At 45.3% G+C, this 17867-nt stretch overlaps 1 protein-coding gene and 1 long non-coding RNA gene across 7 annotated transcripts in view; both read right to left on the reverse strand.

The window, feature by feature from the left end:
- HIVEP3 (HIVEP zinc finger 3) overlaps positions 1-9337 on the reverse strand; it is a 399183-nt gene extending 389846 nt beyond the window's left edge. For 4 of the 6 annotated variants that reach the window (XM_074934663.1, XM_074934664.1, XM_074934667.1 and 1 more), the window contains exons 1-2: positions 8955-9337; positions 7858-7967 (exon numbers count right to left, since the gene is read on the reverse strand). The gene's annotated coding sequence lies outside the window, so the exon portion shown is untranslated. Of the gene's footprint in view, positions 1-7857; positions 8320-8954 lie in introns of those variants that run through there. The other 2 variants (XM_074934666.1, XM_074934665.1) reach the window with 2 other exon arrangements.
- A 1993-nt stretch (positions 9338-11330) lies between these two features.
- LOC141974711 (uncharacterized) overlaps positions 11331-17867 on the reverse strand; it is a 72863-nt gene continuing 66326 nt past the window's right edge. The window contains exon 3 of the long non-coding RNA XR_012635798.1: positions 11331-11434. This is a non-coding gene — a long non-coding RNA (uncharacterized LOC141974711). The remainder of the gene's footprint in view (positions 11435-17867) is intronic.

The following is a 17867-nucleotide window of genomic DNA, read 5'->3' on the forward strand; positions in this document are numbered from 1 at the left end:
ACGTTATTCTATGTATTATTACATGTAATGCAATGAATCTACTGGAAAACATATGTAATTCCAGTCCAGCTAACGTAATAGTCCTTCCAAAACTGTGACTAGTAGTTAATGGGTTTGGAGAGCACAGATGACTTTCAATGGGACTTCAGCTCCAAAGTCACTTAGGTGCTTTGGAAAACTCAATCCTTACGATTTTGGGGTACCTAACAAAAAGACAGTTGGGCCTGTGCCACAGACATCAAGATCCGAATCTAACCATCCCCAAAATTCAGGGGTGTTGATAGGTTTCGCATTGGACTCATCGCGGAAAAATAAAACCCAATAATCATATTACATAGTTGTGCGGGTTTGCCTACATATAGTGACAGGGCTACACTTTTAATTCATTCTTGACACATCTTCCACAAACCTGGGACTCCCAACTCTGCTGGCCATATATCTATGCACCCTGTAGGCAATGTGCGATCTCCAGGAAGCAGTCTGCTTTCATAGATTAACACATCCTTTTCATCACTGTCAAAGCTATTCCGAAGTTTATGACTCTCCAATCTGTCCAATGAGACAGCCTCATTGATCCAACTGTTAAATTTCTCATATAAAACCTCCACTCTGTCTCTTGGTGGGATTAGGACATACCTCCATCAGAGACATCAGAATACGAAGCCACTCTAATGGCCTTCCTCCAAATTTGCCTTGAGCACAAAGCACTTCCTCCCTTCACCTGACACCATCTGGCCAGGTATCAGGCTCATTATTCCCATAAGTAATATAAAGAAATTATGTTGTAACAGATTATAATATATTTGACTAAAACTGTGATTAATTACAATTAAGGTGGTAGTGCCTTTTGGAGCTGTCCCTGCTCTGTAGGAATGTGGTTTGCTTAGCAATCATATTGTTTATTTATCTCTAGCAACAGATGCTTGGCAGACTGAAATCAACATGTTTTTTTAAAAAAATACAGTAAGAAAACTGTTTAAGCTGTTTTGGGGTTGCAGGCCATTAAAATTCACCTGATTATGGAGCCACTGAATAGCAACCTGAACCATTTTTGCACAAACTTCCCCATAACATTCACTTTCAGGTGTACACCAAGACTGGAAAAAGACAGACTGAAAATTTCAGGAAGTTATAAGCAAATGAATATAGGGGAATAGAATGGAAACACACCTGCAACCTGAACCATAGTGGTTACTAATGTTCCCCCTACAGTAAGATACATGTGGCCTTTTTACCATTGTGAGAAGTCAGGAAGCGGGCGAATCTGTATACAGACTGAGAAGTGAGGAATTGATGTCTATTGACTCACTAAGGCCAGAAGGCACCAGCAGACCATCTAGTCTGACCTCCTGTATATCACAGGCCACCAACACCACTCAGCACCTGCACACTGAACCCAACAACCCAAATGAGACCAAAGTATCACAGCTGACAGGAGACTAGACCATTATGTGTCACAGGCAGAGAAGAGGAGGGACTGAGGTGCAACAGGGCTGAGGCCCCTGCAATGACAGGGAAATGATTAAGGGAGATATACCCAGACAATCCTGGCACATGACATTGCAGAGGAAGGCCAAAAAAACAAAACAAAACAAAAAAAGAGCCCAAGGTCCCTGCTAACCTGACCTGGGGGGAAATTCCTCCTCAACCAATCAAATGGCGACAAGTTAGACTCTGAGCATGTGAGCAAGAACCAACCAGCCAAGAGAGATAGAATGCTCAGTGCTACCTCAGAGCCCCTGCCCACCTCAACCAACGTCCCATCTCCCGCCATGGACAGCCCTGATACATGAGAGGAAGCAGGATGGAAACAAAAAACCTAGAACACACTGCTGGAAGGGTGTGGGGGGGGAATCCCTTCCTGACCCCTGCAGGTGGCTGACTGAAACCCTGAAGTGTGACCATAATGAGTAAGTGACTTGAAAAATGGCCTGTGGTTGAGCCATAGGCGGGGATTTGTAACCCATATTGCACAGGTGTGTGAGCCAGGGTGGGAGAGGTAGGAGGGTTTCGGATCCATTGGTTGAGGCAGTGAAGGGATGTGTCTGCAGAGTTAATGTTGTCTCTGGAACACTCACTGTGATATTTTATACATGAACATTTTTTAAGAGATTGTCTGAACTGTGAGGACATTTGACTATTTATCAACCTTCCCTAAACTATTTCCAGACCTATAAAAGAGGATTCTTTTAACAGTAACATTCCTTGGCATACATAGCATATGTTTCAACTCTACGGGTAACTTGTAACCTGTTAAGAAGGTAAAGACATTTTTTGTTTGTTAATATAAATAAATGCGGAAGGCTTTTGTCTGAGATTATATCTATGTTATTATGGGTGGAGCAGGTTTGATTAATTTAGGGATGACTATTATTTTTCATGGACCTCACTGTGAAATCAAGAATCACGCATTTGCTTAGACTGGTGGTCCCCAACCTGTGGTCTGTGAAGCACCAGTAAATCAGGGGGTCCTTCCTGGTGGATCATGGGGTGCTTGCTCTTCCTTTTTGTTTCCACTTGCTAAACATCTTTAACAGATACATTAACTACTTCCGAAATACCTCTCTTCCATATAAGCAGTTGCCATAGTTTCCACACAGATGTTATGAGATCATAAATGGGAGTGGAAGTATCCAAGAGACAATCTATCTACTAAATATTGGTCCATGCCATGAAAATATTTGGGAGCCCAAGAGTTAAGCAATCTGATTGGTGAACATTATTCCAGCTCTCAGTAATATAAATTACTTAAGATGTGAACAACAGAATGATTCAGTCATGAGCCAGGTTTTCTCTTATGTATGTAACCATAAGGATTATTTATAAAATAACACACATTCCTCCAAGTATTTTTTTTATGGCTGCTAGTGACCGGTGAATGCTCGGTCATGAAATAAATAAATAAATAGAAAGCCTGGAGTCTACAGCAGTTGGAACTCCTCATTTCTGTTCTCAACTCTGCCAGCAACTCGTACTGAGATCTTGGCCAAGTCATTTCCCCATCTGCCTCGTTTTCCACAGAGTAAGAAGAGAGAGTCCTAAATGTTAACAAAAATCCATATCACCTCTTCCTCCCCCAGCAGTTACACAATGAGCCCAAAGGGGAGCCAATACATGGGTTAAGCAGTTGGTACCTCTCTACCCTCAGCACAGATGTTTTGAGTCTTTCAAAAATTCAAGTGAAGATGTTGGGGCCTATCAATTCTGACATCTCCATGGGAGTACGATTAGTAATCTTTAAACATGGTTAAGCAGCACATTGACCTTTGTCTGAATCTCACTTTGCTACCAACAAACTAGAGGCAACACTGACTAGGCCACCAAAGACATGAATACATTAGGGCCTAAGATTCCTTTCTGATTATTTGTATTACCGTAGCACCTAGGAGCCACAGTCACAGACCAGGGCCCCATTGTGCTAGGCAAACACTGAAGAATAAGAGAGTCCCTGTCCAGTCCTTGGGACATCCATGCTAATGGGTGACACACATGCTTCTCAGTCATACCAGCTGTAGGTGCTCAGTTGTTGTGTTGAGCCAGCCAGATGTTTTTAGCCTCAAATCAGCATAGACTTGTTTTCATTTCCACTATACAGAGGAAAGTGACTTGCTCCCAGCTGGTTCACTTACAAATGACAGTTTGGGTCAGTGTTGTATTACTATTGTCCTGACCCTGTGTCACGGAAGAGCAGACTCCATGCTCTGGAACTGCTCTGCATGAAGTTCAGACAGGACCCTCTTGTAGTGTGACACCCCTGAGGGCACACTCTCACTAGGGCAAGCATCCTTGGTTTCAGCACCTCCTGGGTCTGACCTCGGAGCATTCAGCACCCTGTTTCACGCCGTGAGCTCCCCACAGTAAGTCCACCTGAACAGGACACCTGGCAAAGTCTTATGTGCCCCCAAAGGGGCCATGCACCCCAACTTCCACAGTCAGCAATGACTCTTAGTCAGCACTGTAGAACAGAAGGGTTTATTTGTTGTCTGGAACGCAATGTAGAACAGATCTCGTTAGCTCAGAAAGCAGGAAGTTACAGCAAAGTCCATCTTGGGGAGACCCAGAGCCCTGGGATGTGCCCCTCCCCCCCGCCCCCAAGTCCCAAACCAAGAGACTGACCAGCTTCCAGCCGCCCCCCCTCAGTCACGCCCAGTTGCCACTCCTCTGTCCTTTGTCTGTTTCTTGGACAAACCGGTCACCTGGCCTCCAACTCTCTCGTAGTTCTCCAACTCCTCTGGCTGGCTCTTGCAGAGGAGGGGTTCCGGCATCACGTGCCAGGATGCGGAATGTTTGGCCATTGTCTGGGCCCAGGGAGCTAGACAGCAGTCGCACCTGCCCTCTAGGGGTCTCTGCAAAATCACACACCCTTGTCACACCACCAACACACAGGGGAAACTGAGGCCCACACAGAGTACTCAGACAAAACATTAAGAAAATTCCCACTTCGTCACACCCTGTTCCATTCCTCACCAGCTTCACATCATGAATGAAGAGAGCTAAGACTCATGGTAATTACTGAACCAACTGAAATCTAGGTGCAAAAACCTGAACTAAGCAAATGAAATACAGGATGAGGAGAAGGCAAAGCACTCTCTAAACCAGAGCTTTTCAAACTGGATTCACCATGTTTGCCACATCCACAAAGTGTCTGGATTTTCCTTAGAAAATTTCTTACATTTACATAAAATTTATTTAACAGGACAGCCATACTTCTTTCCAAAAATCAAAAAAGGTATCAGGATATTTGAGAACCACTTGTCTTAACTATGGCTAAGTACAAAAATTACCATACACCACATTAGCCCAGTGTGGTGTATTCGGAGGCATTCAAGGGGGCTCAGGTATCTCTTTTCAAAGGCCTTGATTTCCATACCCAGTAATGACCATCTGCCCAGAACGGTCTCTGCTTTCCAAGTTATCAGTTTAGACTATCAGGCTGGTCCAAGTCACATTTCAGAATTTTCAACATCTTGTAAAACGCTATTCTATACACTTATCTCTTAGTGTGTGGGTGTACACATCTACATCAATAGCTGTTTTACAAACACGACAACCAAAAGGACCAGTAGTCTCCTATGAGATTGTGGTGCTACTCTGTGACCCAGCTTCTAAAGGTGTTCAGAATGATTAACTCTACTCCTATCTTCCCCTTTCCATCCCCAGGAGTTGGAGAATAACAATAATCTCATTTATGGAGGGCCATAAATTCCCACAAAATCCTGAAGTACTTTAGAAACTATATACAGTATTGTACAAGAGTTACTGCATATACCATGTGAATGCAGACACCTCTGGGGTGGAATAAGATAGCTATTTAGAAGCACACAGCAATCCTACATAACCATTCACAACAGGAAGTAAAGTTAATTACATCCAAATGAAACTACAGGGGGAATTTTGGGAGGAACAATGAAGTTACCCCAACTGGAATTTGGCCAGAACACTCAGGTTTCCCTATTCTTGAAAAAAAAAAAACCATGGAATCTTTAATGACCACAGAGAGATGAGGCCCTTGATGTTAATATCCTGTCAGCAGCACGTCACCCCCTGACACCATGATGGAACAATGGTTCTAAAGTGACTCAGTAGGAAGAGCATCTCCTAGTGAGTCACCAAGACCACTTTCCTGCAGCTCCTAGAGTTTTCTTTGGAGGTTTCTCATCCAAATACTATATCTCAACCATCCTGCCAACCCCTGCTAGTCTGAATTTACTGAAGCCCGAAGACTGGAAATGAACAGGGTCTCTCACATGGTAGCGCTTCACATGACAAGCTGTGCAAACAAGCTGGCTACAACAAAATAAATAAATAAACCCACTTCGTTTGCTTCCAGCCAAGAGGATTCCTGCCCCCTTAAGTGGAAACAAAATCTTGAAAAGAATCTATTAAATAGCAGTGCTACAGCTTCGGTTCACTGACGGTCGTGCTCCTAGAGTAAAACCAGAGACAGACTCTTATCTCTGCAGAAACAATGCCCCATAACTAAGTGATCTGAGGTTTATTGGTCTGCTATGGGGGTATGCCAGAGTTGTTAAAATACAGGTTACATTTTCTCCACGAAGTATGGACTTGGATGGTGACAAGTTCACATTAGGATAGAGTTGCCATTTCAGGAAAGGACAGGAAGGGGAGGGACGGGAGAGGGAGAGAGAGGTGCACACACATGCGTGCGCACAATGCACACACACATTGCAGAAGCAATCCTCGGAATCTCCAGGGGCCGACTAGCCAAAGAGTCAGCAGCTGCACAGGTAAAGGACTGGCGGAAGAGTACTTAATGACAGTTCAGACACGTGGTAAATGACTCAGAGGAAGAAACTGGGCTTGTAGGAATAGTCTCAGATCAACACAGTCACTGAGCCAACAATTTGTTTTAATCATACTGCATGCACATTATTCACCCATGTCTATGAATTCCTAATTAAAGTAATTAGTTGGGGGAGATATATCCACAACAATTCTGTTTTTAGGGGACTCACTAGGGTGTTCCTATGAAACACCATGTGTCATGCGCTGAACGCTCTTGGCTTTTACAATTAATCAATGGCAAACTTCTTGCAGACCATTTCCTGAATACCTGGTTCAAAATGAATGGCCATTTCTACAATAGGCAGCTATTCTCTATCACACAGAACAAAATCCCGACTGTTCACAAAACTCCCTAAAGACATCAAGATCTAGCCCCAGATTCCCAGGCTAAGAGCTAACTTTTGCCCTCAGAGGTTCATGGCACTGAAGTCAACAGGAGATCATACATAAGATGAGGGCAGAATCTGGCCCCAAAAGAGCCCTCTGCAGTCGCTGCTGCAATTCCAGTCTTGCAGTTCTGTGAAACACAGCCGAAAACTGAGTGCATGAACCAGACACGCAGCCAGGTACTGCATGAGGTTGCTGTACAGCATCTGCAGAACAATGTCAGAATAGCCCGCCAAAATCTAAGAAGGCTCATAGAAAAGGGCAAACCTATGAAGATAAGAAAATCCTAACACTGACTGGATCCAAATATTATCTGGCAGGGTATAAGGAGAACTGCCGGTGACCAGGCTTTGTGTAGGAGAGAGGACATTCAAATTCAGTTATGGTCAGGGATTTGCCTGTGAAAACGAGGGATGGGTCAAATCTCCCTTTTTTTACATCAGATGGCACATCAATGAGTAGCTCTGGGTATTCACCAGAGACAGAGTACGAATACCAGACATGACAACAGAACGGGGCCTTTTCATACCAACTCAGCATAGCCGTGAGAGGTGGCACAACACTGGTTCTAGCAGGATGAGGCTTCCCAGAGAGCAACATGCTCATTTTTCCTGAATGCAATGGTCAGGACCTCTGCTAGGGGTAAATGCCCCAAACAGCAGCATGTCAATCTTATTCTTACCCGGCCGACAAGGCATTTTACTTCTACCCACATTGGCCTCCTCTGTTCCACGAGCAAAATATGGCTACACTGGGAGAAAATGAAGTTGCTGTCAATCGACGATGAATTCAGGCGACAGCCAAAGCTAATTAAAAAAGAACAAACAGCAGTGTGGATGTCTCAGCGTGGCACAGATAGGGTTACACTCTCGATGTATGCTGATTGACACAGCTAAGGTTACTTCAGGCTCACAGCCCTCACCCATCACGCCATGCAGAGCAGTGAGCTCAGCCCACCCAGGGAACACACAGACTCACAGACACAGCACACAGCAGCACAGCCCAACCGGCTGTCTCAACAGCAACCTGACACCTTTCGTAAGGAAAACGCAGGCAAAATGGAATCTCGCTGTGCTGTTCTCCAACTGCAGCAATAGTCAAAAACACTACACCACCCCACACGCATACGCAGACACACGCAGAATGCAAAACCCCAGTGCCTACCTTCGCTGTCTGACGGCAGGCAGATTCTGTACTTGTTTGGCTTGGTGATTGTGCCCTTCTTTATGAAGTGTTCTGATCAACCAATGCTATTTGTGTTCTTTCATTAGCACCTGTTTCAAGCAAGGAAGGGAAAAGCTCATTATGAGATCAGCTTCCTTTTAAAATAAAAATAAGATTAGTAGATTGACTGTGCCAAATAATAACAATGGCAATGATAAAACATGTATATTAAAGCCCCAAACTAGGCAGTTTAATAATGGGAGATCCTGCAGGTTGTGAGCATGCTCCAGCCGGAACAAATCCTTCCTCTGTTATTCCTCTGAATAAAAATAAACCATGGTCAAGAAACCCAAACGGAAGCGTCCTCCTAGAATCCCTGCTGCTGAAAAATCTGTAATAAATTCAGCCTGAAGATGCAGAATCTAATCAGCAGCTGTTTTCTGGATCCAAAGCCAGCCAAAGCCTCTCTTGTCTTTTTCCACTATGAGACTAGGCCTTTTTGAAAAGGGTTTTAACCTTTTAAAGATACAGTACACCAATTATCACTTGAGGAGAGCTGTCACTCAGTGCTCAAAAAACCCTGTCCACACAACCCAAGAAGAGAGAACAGCCATTGTTTGGGCTAATGATCTTTCTGAATAAATGTTGTTGTTATCATCACAGACTTTAAGAATGTAATTTTTGCGTTGGGTAATAAAAAATAAACTGATAAACTTGCCATTCAGCTGCTGAATAGTCACAACAAAACTAAACAGCGGTTAGTTACAATACACACTGAATTCTCAATATACAGCCTCTCATTACTGATATTATTTTTACTGCTATTGAATCTTTGGACGAAATAGTTACTGAAGCAGCTACTCTTCCCACTTGCTATGACAGGGTTAAGTATAGGCAGAGAACAGCCCCTGTCAAGTACTTACCATCACAACTAAGGACGAGGGCTCAAAGTTTTAAATGGGCCGTTTCGGGCATGAAATACAGCATTCTTCCAAAATACTCTGACCAAAACAAAACAATAAATGAACAGACCCAACCCTCCACTAATACACAAGTTTACTGGCTCGGACCATCCCATCCCTGGTTCGCTTCCATACCTCGTTTTTAACGGAAGACGACGAAGCGCCAGCTAAACCTCTCCGGAGCACATTTCCTGGTTCTTTTTAGCAAAAAAGAAACCCCCAGAACCAACCCAGCCCCCGGATCTCAGCGTGTGAACGGAGCTGATGCGCCCCGCGTACTTCTAGGGAAACAATCGCTGCCATCCATTGCAGACACTCATGCCCCGTGCATTCATCCAGCCGCTACACGCTTCTCCCCTGCTGACATGCATCATCCAGCCCACCTGAGGGGCAGTCGGAGCAGCATCCTCGGCGGCTGGGGAAGAAACGCCTCTCCCCGGGGCGCTCTCATTTAGCACCCACCAAGCTTCTGTTAACGGTATAGTCCTGGATCTGCAAAGCCTGTCGGACAAACCATTGCAATCAAGCGGTACTCTTCCCCCCCCTTCCAACTTTCTCTTCCTCCCTCCCCCTTCCACGGCTCTTCAGCAGAAAATTATCATATTTCATGTGTCGTTGCTCCAGCGCGCTGCCTGCTCTCGCCAATTGGCTGGGCACTTGCAGCCGGAAATGTCAACAGGGCTGGCTCCGCAGAGCGCAGGCTCGCCGCGGCCAGAGGCTGGGCTCGCTCCTCTGCTGCCCGGCCGGGGCGCGGGACCCGCTGGCCCCGGGGGGACGCGGCGGCGGCGGCGGCGCAACCTTCCATCGCACGAGCCCTTGAAAACTAACCCAAAGGGAGGGAGCCTCCAGCCAAAGGAGAGGCGGGGGGTTCCCTGGCTCCCAGGCTCTCCTCGGAAGCAAGCGGCTGCCGCAAGAGGAGGAGCGGCTCTGTGGCTCGCCGTTCTTCCAGGGGGTTACGAGGCGAGGCCGGAGACCTTCCCCTTCCATTTCAAGAGCTGCGCAGGGGTCAGAGCATTTCGAAGCGCAGGCTGCTTTGGAGACACTTCTGCTTCCACCGCCAACACACTGTATAGCTGGTCCTCCAGCCCCCTCCTTTATTATCGGCAGGGCTTTTCTGTATGGAAATGGGAATCTTTATTAAGAGATCCAGTTGTTCCAGCCGCAGTTCCTCGTCCCCCCGACCTGAAGTCATAACAGAGCTGGGCAAATAGTTAACAATTAATAATTTATATATTTAATTAAAATCACTTTAACTCCCAAACACATCAGAACGTTTTCTAATTAATCCATTATCTGAAATTATTTACTTTCTTCTGCAGATAATGCCTGACCTGTAATATTTTTCCAGATTCTTAACTAGACAGTTTACATAAACTAACCACCATAGCAAAAACTGTTGAATTTTACAATCAGATATACAATTCAAAAATTGTTTGGGGCAAATACCCAAGTTTAAAATTCACTTTTAGTAAGTGAGTCTGGGTCTAGGCACTTATGTCGCACTCATGACCATGGTATTTGAGAGCTTTACAGAATTATATGGCTCCCCATATTTCCCCCCTAAAAGTGGTGATATTCATAGTCATTTTTGTGTTTATGAAGTGTGAGTGCTGAAAGTTCAGATTAAACAAACCAACAAATACAGTAACACTGAAATTTGATGTTTTCCCCCACAATTTTCTCAGATCTAAGATACCATCCTCTGATTGTGGCATTAGGAACTAGTTGAAAATCGGATATCATTAACAGTGGCCTGTTAATAATACTTTGCACTTAACTTATGTAGGCCGTTTCACATGAGCTGGGTAAACATCATAATCATTTTACACATGGGAAAACTGAGAGCCAGGGTCATTAAGTGACTTGCCTGTGGTCAAACAGCATGCATGCACCTGAGCTGGGAAGAAAGCCTGGACTTCTGCCTCCACTAGACCATTCTGCCTCCCATCAAGTGAGATATACACTTGGGAGACAGAATGGTGGAAAATCAGAAGCAGATGAACTCTTAAGGACACAGTTATCCTCTTTGCATGCAAATGTGCCTTGTACAAATAAACAAGGAAGGAAGGGGGAACAATCCTATGACATCTGCAGAATTGTACCTTGCAGGACATTTTTCAAAGTTTCCCATTAGGTTCTTTAAAGTACAAATGAAAAAGGAGCAATAGAGATATGTTAGAGTAAACAGCTTTCTTTTTATTTCATCACTGCTTGCACAGGGATAAAAAAAATCCCTGTCACAAAAAATAAAGAGGATTTAAATACAGTATTTACAACACAAATCAGCTTACGAAGCCCACAGTTCTGAACAGACCATGTTAAAACAAAGTAGTAAATTAATGACATCTTGGGTAGAACATTACTGGACACATAACAGTTCCAAACATTAATGAACTGTAGATTCCCTTGCACTGGGACATAAGGATAGAGAATAGAAACCAAGGCCATCTTAAGAACAGCCGTGAACGCCAGTGTTCTTGTCAGCCCGGAGGGCAGTGAAAGTGCTTCTCTGAGGGAACTCGGCAGACACCATTTCCAACAAAGTTCAGTGCCCTCTGTCTCCCTTTGGCACAGCAAACACTCATCACCACTGTGTGTCACTGCAGGCACTGAAACTAATGTGGTGAGAGAGAAGAAAATGAGATAATCAAGCTATTAAACAAAAACACTCTCCAGTCCCCCAACCAGTACACTGGTTCATGCATTTCTTCCCCTTCCAGACTTCAGCAAGAAGCCACAAAAAGGCGATTTCATCACCTAGACAGCTCCTGGAAGCCAAGTGTGGGCTAGTGGTTAGAACAGCAGTGACGGGGCAAGACACTTTGCTTTCTGTGCATCATTTGCCCCATCTGTAAAGCAGGAAAAACAATAACTACCTCAGGGCAGTATTGTGGGGCTTCTTTTAGCCTATTCAGTCCATGTTCAGGCCCCTAAAGAAGTGACCTAATTTGCAAAAGTGTTAATCACAAGCAACTTCAATAGGAGTTTTTGGGTGTACAGTACTCACATCACTTAATAAGGAACCTAAATGTGGTGTTTGGAGCCTAGCTTTAAGTACTTATTGTTTAAAATCTTCAACTTAATCATGGGGAGTTTTCCAGCCGTGCTTCTCAGCTCACCTGTTCTGTCTGATGTATCCTTCAAGAGTGTGTTCTGAGCCAATCTGTGGGGGAACTTAGTCCCACTCAGAGAGCCTTCCTGCCCAAGCCTTCCTACTCTACAGTGAATACGCTTGGTTATTTTGGCTACTGTTTGTTTTAATGTTGAGGTGTCGTGGCCTTTTCCTGCAAGATTTGTTTGTTTGTTTTTCCAGGAAGAGACAAGCTCCAGGGGACCAGGGAGACAGAGCTGAAATTAAGAGCAAAAGGAGACAATGTAGGTCCTTGTTCCCAAAAAAGGCAAGGCATATACCACACTGAAGATGGCTAAAAACATATAACCACAGTGCTGCCAACTCTCATGATTCTACCACACGTCTCATGATGACATTTGGTGTTTTCCTGAAAGCTCTGGCTGCTGAAATGACGTGAATACATGAAAATCTTGGCTCGCCTTAAAAAAAAAAAAAAAAAAAAAAAGAAGTCTAGCCTTTATGGTTGTGGGAAAAGCTTGAAAGCGTGACCCAAGTGCATCCTATGGGCTCAGAAATCAGAATACAAAGGAAAAGCACTACAAATTTATCCTTTTTCAAAATTCTACCAATATTTAAACCAATCTTGCGATTTTTTTTGAGGCCTGCCTCATGATTTCTGAGTGTTTAAGGCTGGTGGTACTGTAAACACTTCTCTAATATTACTCTTTCCTATAAGCCGTTACTGTAGTTGCCAAAGGGGTGCTGTGCTGTCCTGAATGGAGTGTGATTGTCCATGTGCAGGGATGCTAGAACAATTTATACAGTGGGGGGGCTGAGAGCCATTGAACCAAACTGTAAATCCTGTATATAATGGAAACCACTTCAAGCCAGGGGATGCAGCAGCCCCTCCCACACCCCGAGTTCCAGCACCCATGTCCATGTGACAATCTCTATCAAAATGTGGCACACACCGTGGAAATGTTTGAGAACCCCTGGATTTGACAGACAGGTTAGATAGGCTGACACCCCTTCTATTGGAAGCAAGGTTGTGTTGTAAATACTAAACATTTCATGTATATACAACTGTTCATAACGGAAGGGATACAATGACAAGGAGTTTGGGCAGTGACTTAAGAAACAGACTGACTCTCAGATGTATACAGTGAAAAACACATTAAAAGTATGCCTGACTTCTTAGAAACATGCTCACTTTTAAACTCTTAGAGTTACCAGCTTTCTTGCTGCTCTTCCTACCACAACTCTGTCTACACTGCAGCCTGTGTAGTCATCTGCTGCACCTGACTTCATGCTGCTTGCATTTTTCTAGCCAGGTACCAGGATTCAACAAGCTGAGTTTGGGGTTTGTTTGTTTTTTTCATGCTAATTAAGGTGAAGATTTTGACCCTTACAATTAATGTGCATTTTACTTTGAAAAGTGACTAACTAAAAGACATGTGAGGCTCCATAGTTCTATTTTCTGGTTGACTGCAAATCAAACCTGTTCATTTCACAAGTAAAAAGTTGTTCATTTGTAACTGCCAGCACCACTAGTGGGTCTGGCACCTCACTGACACCTGTGTAACCAAACCCAGTTGCCTCCCAGGAGCCTAATAAATTCATAAAAGGAATGTTCTTGTTGCAACTGCACAGAGATAGCATCTCATTCTATATTATGCAAAGTGGTTTTAAAAGGTGCAGAAGGGAACCAGAGAGCTAGACAGCATGTGCAGGGAGACAAGAGGAACCAGCATGCACAAGGGAACTGAATGGAGGGCTCCAAGTACATATGAAGAGCACTAGATTTTGATTACTTACGCAGGTGACTGGAATCTTCAACATTTCTTCAAAGAGAGGTCAGATTCCTACCAGCTTGTGCTCAGAGCACTGTGTGGGCAACAGTCTCTGCCTCTGGGAAGGAAGGTGACAGCATGCACCATGCTTTCATGGCTGAACATTCCAGGAATGGGATGTAAGCCACACATTCATGACCAGAGGTCAGAAGGGTTCTCAACATTTTCAGGCAAATCTACCAGTTACCCCAACTATACAAGCTACTGCCTGCCACTTCCCGATCAACTGAGTGCATTTTAAACCACCATGAAATACAGGCTGTTCCAAACCCCACTATCTCAGCTGCAAGACTGGCATGTAGAGCAAACCAAACTCCACAGCAAGATAGAGTGTGCACAAGTGAATGGAAGGGGTGCGGGGGTAAGGGATAGACCGGAACTGGATTGTGTAACCCAGTCTCATTATGCTTAGGAGGACTTATCCGAGGTGATCAACTCCCAACACCAAGAAAATGGCACAACTTGTTTCCAAAGGGAGGGAAAAGGGAAAGTAGATGTGTGGCTGGTACTCTGCTTTCAAAAGGGCAGTCAAATGGGCTCCTTCGAGCCTGAAGGCTGTTGCTTAGCAGAGCCATAAGAGGCAGATAGGGTAGGTCTCCTTCTTGGAGATTTATGACTCCTTCTAAGCTGGTAAAAATGTTGCTGTGACTGTTCCTGCAGCCTGTACTGCTTCCTTCATGGAGCTGGGGTATGAACCCCCAATGATCAAAGGGGCGCATCAGAGTCTGAGTCTATGTAAGCCTTCACCTGTTTTATTGTGAAAACAAATTACAGCCTTTGAAAGGCAAGTCCACAGTGGTCTGTTCGACCTCCACAACTGTGCCAGAGTTCTGAAGCCAAGAGGATCTCCTCATGGTGACAGCTGTAGATATCAGTCTAGCTGCAGTCTGTGGAATCCAACGCAACCTGAAGGGAAGATCTGGCTACAAAGTGCCGTTCAGACACCAGGACTTTGAACTCATCCTTTGCATCCTATGGAAGCTCGTCCACAAATTTCCCCACCGAATCCCAGCTGATATATTTAGAAGACGTGCGTGATGGTTGTCAATAGGCATCTGCAGGCTTGTGGTGGAATAAATTCTTCTCCTAAATAAATCTAACTTTTTTGGGTCCTTTTTCTTTGGGAGTGATACGAAAATGGCTGTGGTGAGAATGTTCATTCACAGCCGTGACTACCAGGAAGTAGTATAAACTGCTTAATAAATAAATAAATAAATAAAACTGCTTATAACCCTGAGAAGGGACCTGGTAACACTTATCAGTCCTTTTTTGCTGTTGGTGTGAGGCTAGACAGAGTCTGCCACAGGGTTTTGGCACAATCTAATTAGAGACTCATTAACAGGCAGCACAACTCTGCATGGACCCAAAAGCTGCAAAATATCTATTAATTTGTGGGCACTTTCCTGGACAAGCTTGGCTTGTCCTCTCACAGAGGTTGCCACTAGTCTCATAAAATCCTTATAAATTTTAAAATAATCTGGTATTGGGGTGGAGAATCTGCTACCAGGCCTCATCAGGAGAGGATGACACAATATTTAGAGGGGGTGATCCTTCCTTCTGTTGAGATGGATCCTCATGTGGGCTTGCATTTACAGGCAGGATCACAACAGCAGGAACCTGAGTAGCTGCTCAGCATTATGATCTAGGAGAACAGGCTGAGGAAGAGCTAGTACTTGGAGCTCCCCAGAGTGTCCAGTATGGCCACTGTGGGTATGGCAGAGAAGGCTAGTCTGACCAGCTCCAAGGACACTCCTTGCAGTATGAGTGTCTTCTCTAAGCCCTGGTCTACACTAGGACTTTAGGTCGAATTTAGCAGCATTAAATCGATGTAAACCTGCACCCGTCCACACGATGAAGCCCTTTATTTCGACTTAAAGGGCTCTTAAAATCGATTTCCTTACTCCACCCCTGACAAGTGGATTAGCGCTTAAATCGGCCTTGCCGGGTCGAATTTGGGGTACTGTGGACACAATTCGACGGTATTGGCCTCCGGGAGCTATCCCAGAGTGCTCCATTTTGACCGCTCTGGACAGCACTCTCAACTCAGATGCACTGGCCAGGTAGACAGGAAAAGAACCGCGAACTTTTGAATCTCATTTCCTATTTGGCCAGCGTGGCAAGCTGCAGGTGACCATGCAGAGCTCATCAGCAGAGGTGACCATGATGGAGTCTCAGAATCGCAAAAGAGCTCCAGCATGGACCGAACGGGAGGTACGGGATCTGATCGCTGTATGGGGAGAGGAATCCGTGCTATCAGAACTCCGTTCCAGTTTTCGAAATGCCAAAACCTTTGTCAAGATCTCCCAGGGCATGAAGGACAGAGACCATAACAGGGACCCGAAGCAGTGCCGCGTGAAACTGAAGGAGCTGAGGCAAGCCTACCAGAAAACCAGAGAGGCGAACGGCCGCTCCGGGTCAGAGCCCCAAACATGCCGCTTCTATGATGAGCTGCATGCCATTTTAGGGGGTTCAGCCACCACTACCCCAGCCGTGTTGTTTGACTCCTTCAATGGAGATGGAGGCAATACGGAAGCAGGTTTTGGGGACGAAGAAGATGATGATGAGGAGGAGGTTGTAGATAGCTCACAGCAAGCAAGCGGAGAAACCGGTTTTCCCGACAGCCAGGAACTGTTTCTCACCCTGGACCTGGAGCCAGTACCCCCCGAACCCACCCAAGGCTGCCTCCTGGACCCAGCAGGCAGAGAAGGGACCTCCGGTGAGTGTACCTTTTAAAATACTATACATGGTTTAAAAGCAAGCATGTGAAAGGATTACTCTGCCCTGGCATTCGCGGCTCTCCTGGATATACTCCCAAAGCCTTTGCAAAAGGTTTCTGGGGAGGGCAGACTTATTGTGTCCTTCATGGTAGGACACTATACCACTCCAGGCCAGTAACACGTACTCGGGAATCATTGTACAACAAAGCATTGCAGTGTATGTTTGCTGGCGTTCAAGCAACATCCGTTCATGTGTTATCCTCAGGAGAGTGAGATATAATCCATGGTCACCTGGTTGAAATAGGGTGCTTTTCTTCAGGGGACACTCAGAGGAGCCCATTCCTGCTGGGCTGTTTGCCTGCGGCTGAACAGAAATGTTCCCCGCTGTTAGCCACAGGGAGGGGGGAGGGTTGAGGGGGTAGCCACGCGGTGGGGGGAGGCAAAATGCGACCTTGTAACGAAAGCACATGTGCTATGTATGTAATGTTAACAGCAAGGTTTACCCTGAAAGAGTGTAGCCAGTGTTTTATAAAATGTGTCTTTTTAAATACCGCTGTCCCTTTTCTTTTCTCCACCAGCTGCATGTGTTTCAATGATCACAGGATCTTCTCCTTCCCAGAGGCTAGTGAAGATTAGAAAGAAAAAAAAACGCACTCGAGATGAAATGTTCTCCGAGCTCATGCTGTCCTCCCACACTGACAGAGCACAGACGAATGCGTGGAGGCAAATAATGTCAGACTGCAGGAAAGCACAAAATGACCAGGAGGAGAGGTGGCGGGCTGAAGAGAGTAAGTGGCGGGCTGAAGAGAGTAAGTGGCGGGCTGAAGAGAGGGCTGAAGCTCGAATGTGGCGACAGCGTGATGAGAGGAGGCAGGATTCAATGCTGAGGCTGCTGGAGGACCAAACCAGTATGCTCCAGTGTATGGTTGAGCTGCAGCAAAGGCAGCTGGAGCACAGACTGCCACTACAGCCCCTGTGTAACCAACCGCCCTCCTCCCCAAGTTCCATAGCCTCCACACCCAGACGCCCAAGAACGCGGTGGGGTGGCCACCGGCCAACCAGCCACTCCACCACAGAGGATTGCCCCAAAAAAAGAAGGCTGTCATTCAATAAATTTTAAAGTTGTAAACTTTTAAAGTGCTGTGTGGCATTTTCCTTCCCTCCTCCACCACCCCTCCTGGGTTACCTTGGTAGTCATCCCCCTATTTGTGTGATGAATGAATAAAGAATGCATGAATGTGAAGCAACAATGACTTTATTGCCTCTGCAAGAGGTGATCAAAGGGAGGAGGGGAGGGTGGTTAGCTTACAAGGAAGTAGAGTGAACCAAGGGGCGGGGGGTTTCATCAAGGAGAAACAAACAGAACTTTCACACCGTAGCCTGGCCAGTCATGAAACTGGTTTTCAAA

The sequence above is a fragment of the Natator depressus genome, chromosome 19 (assembly GCF_965152275.1).
Source record: "Natator depressus isolate rNatDep1 chromosome 19, rNatDep2.hap1, whole genome shotgun sequence".
Taxonomy (NCBI): Eukaryota; Metazoa; Chordata; order Testudines; family Cheloniidae; genus Natator; species Natator depressus.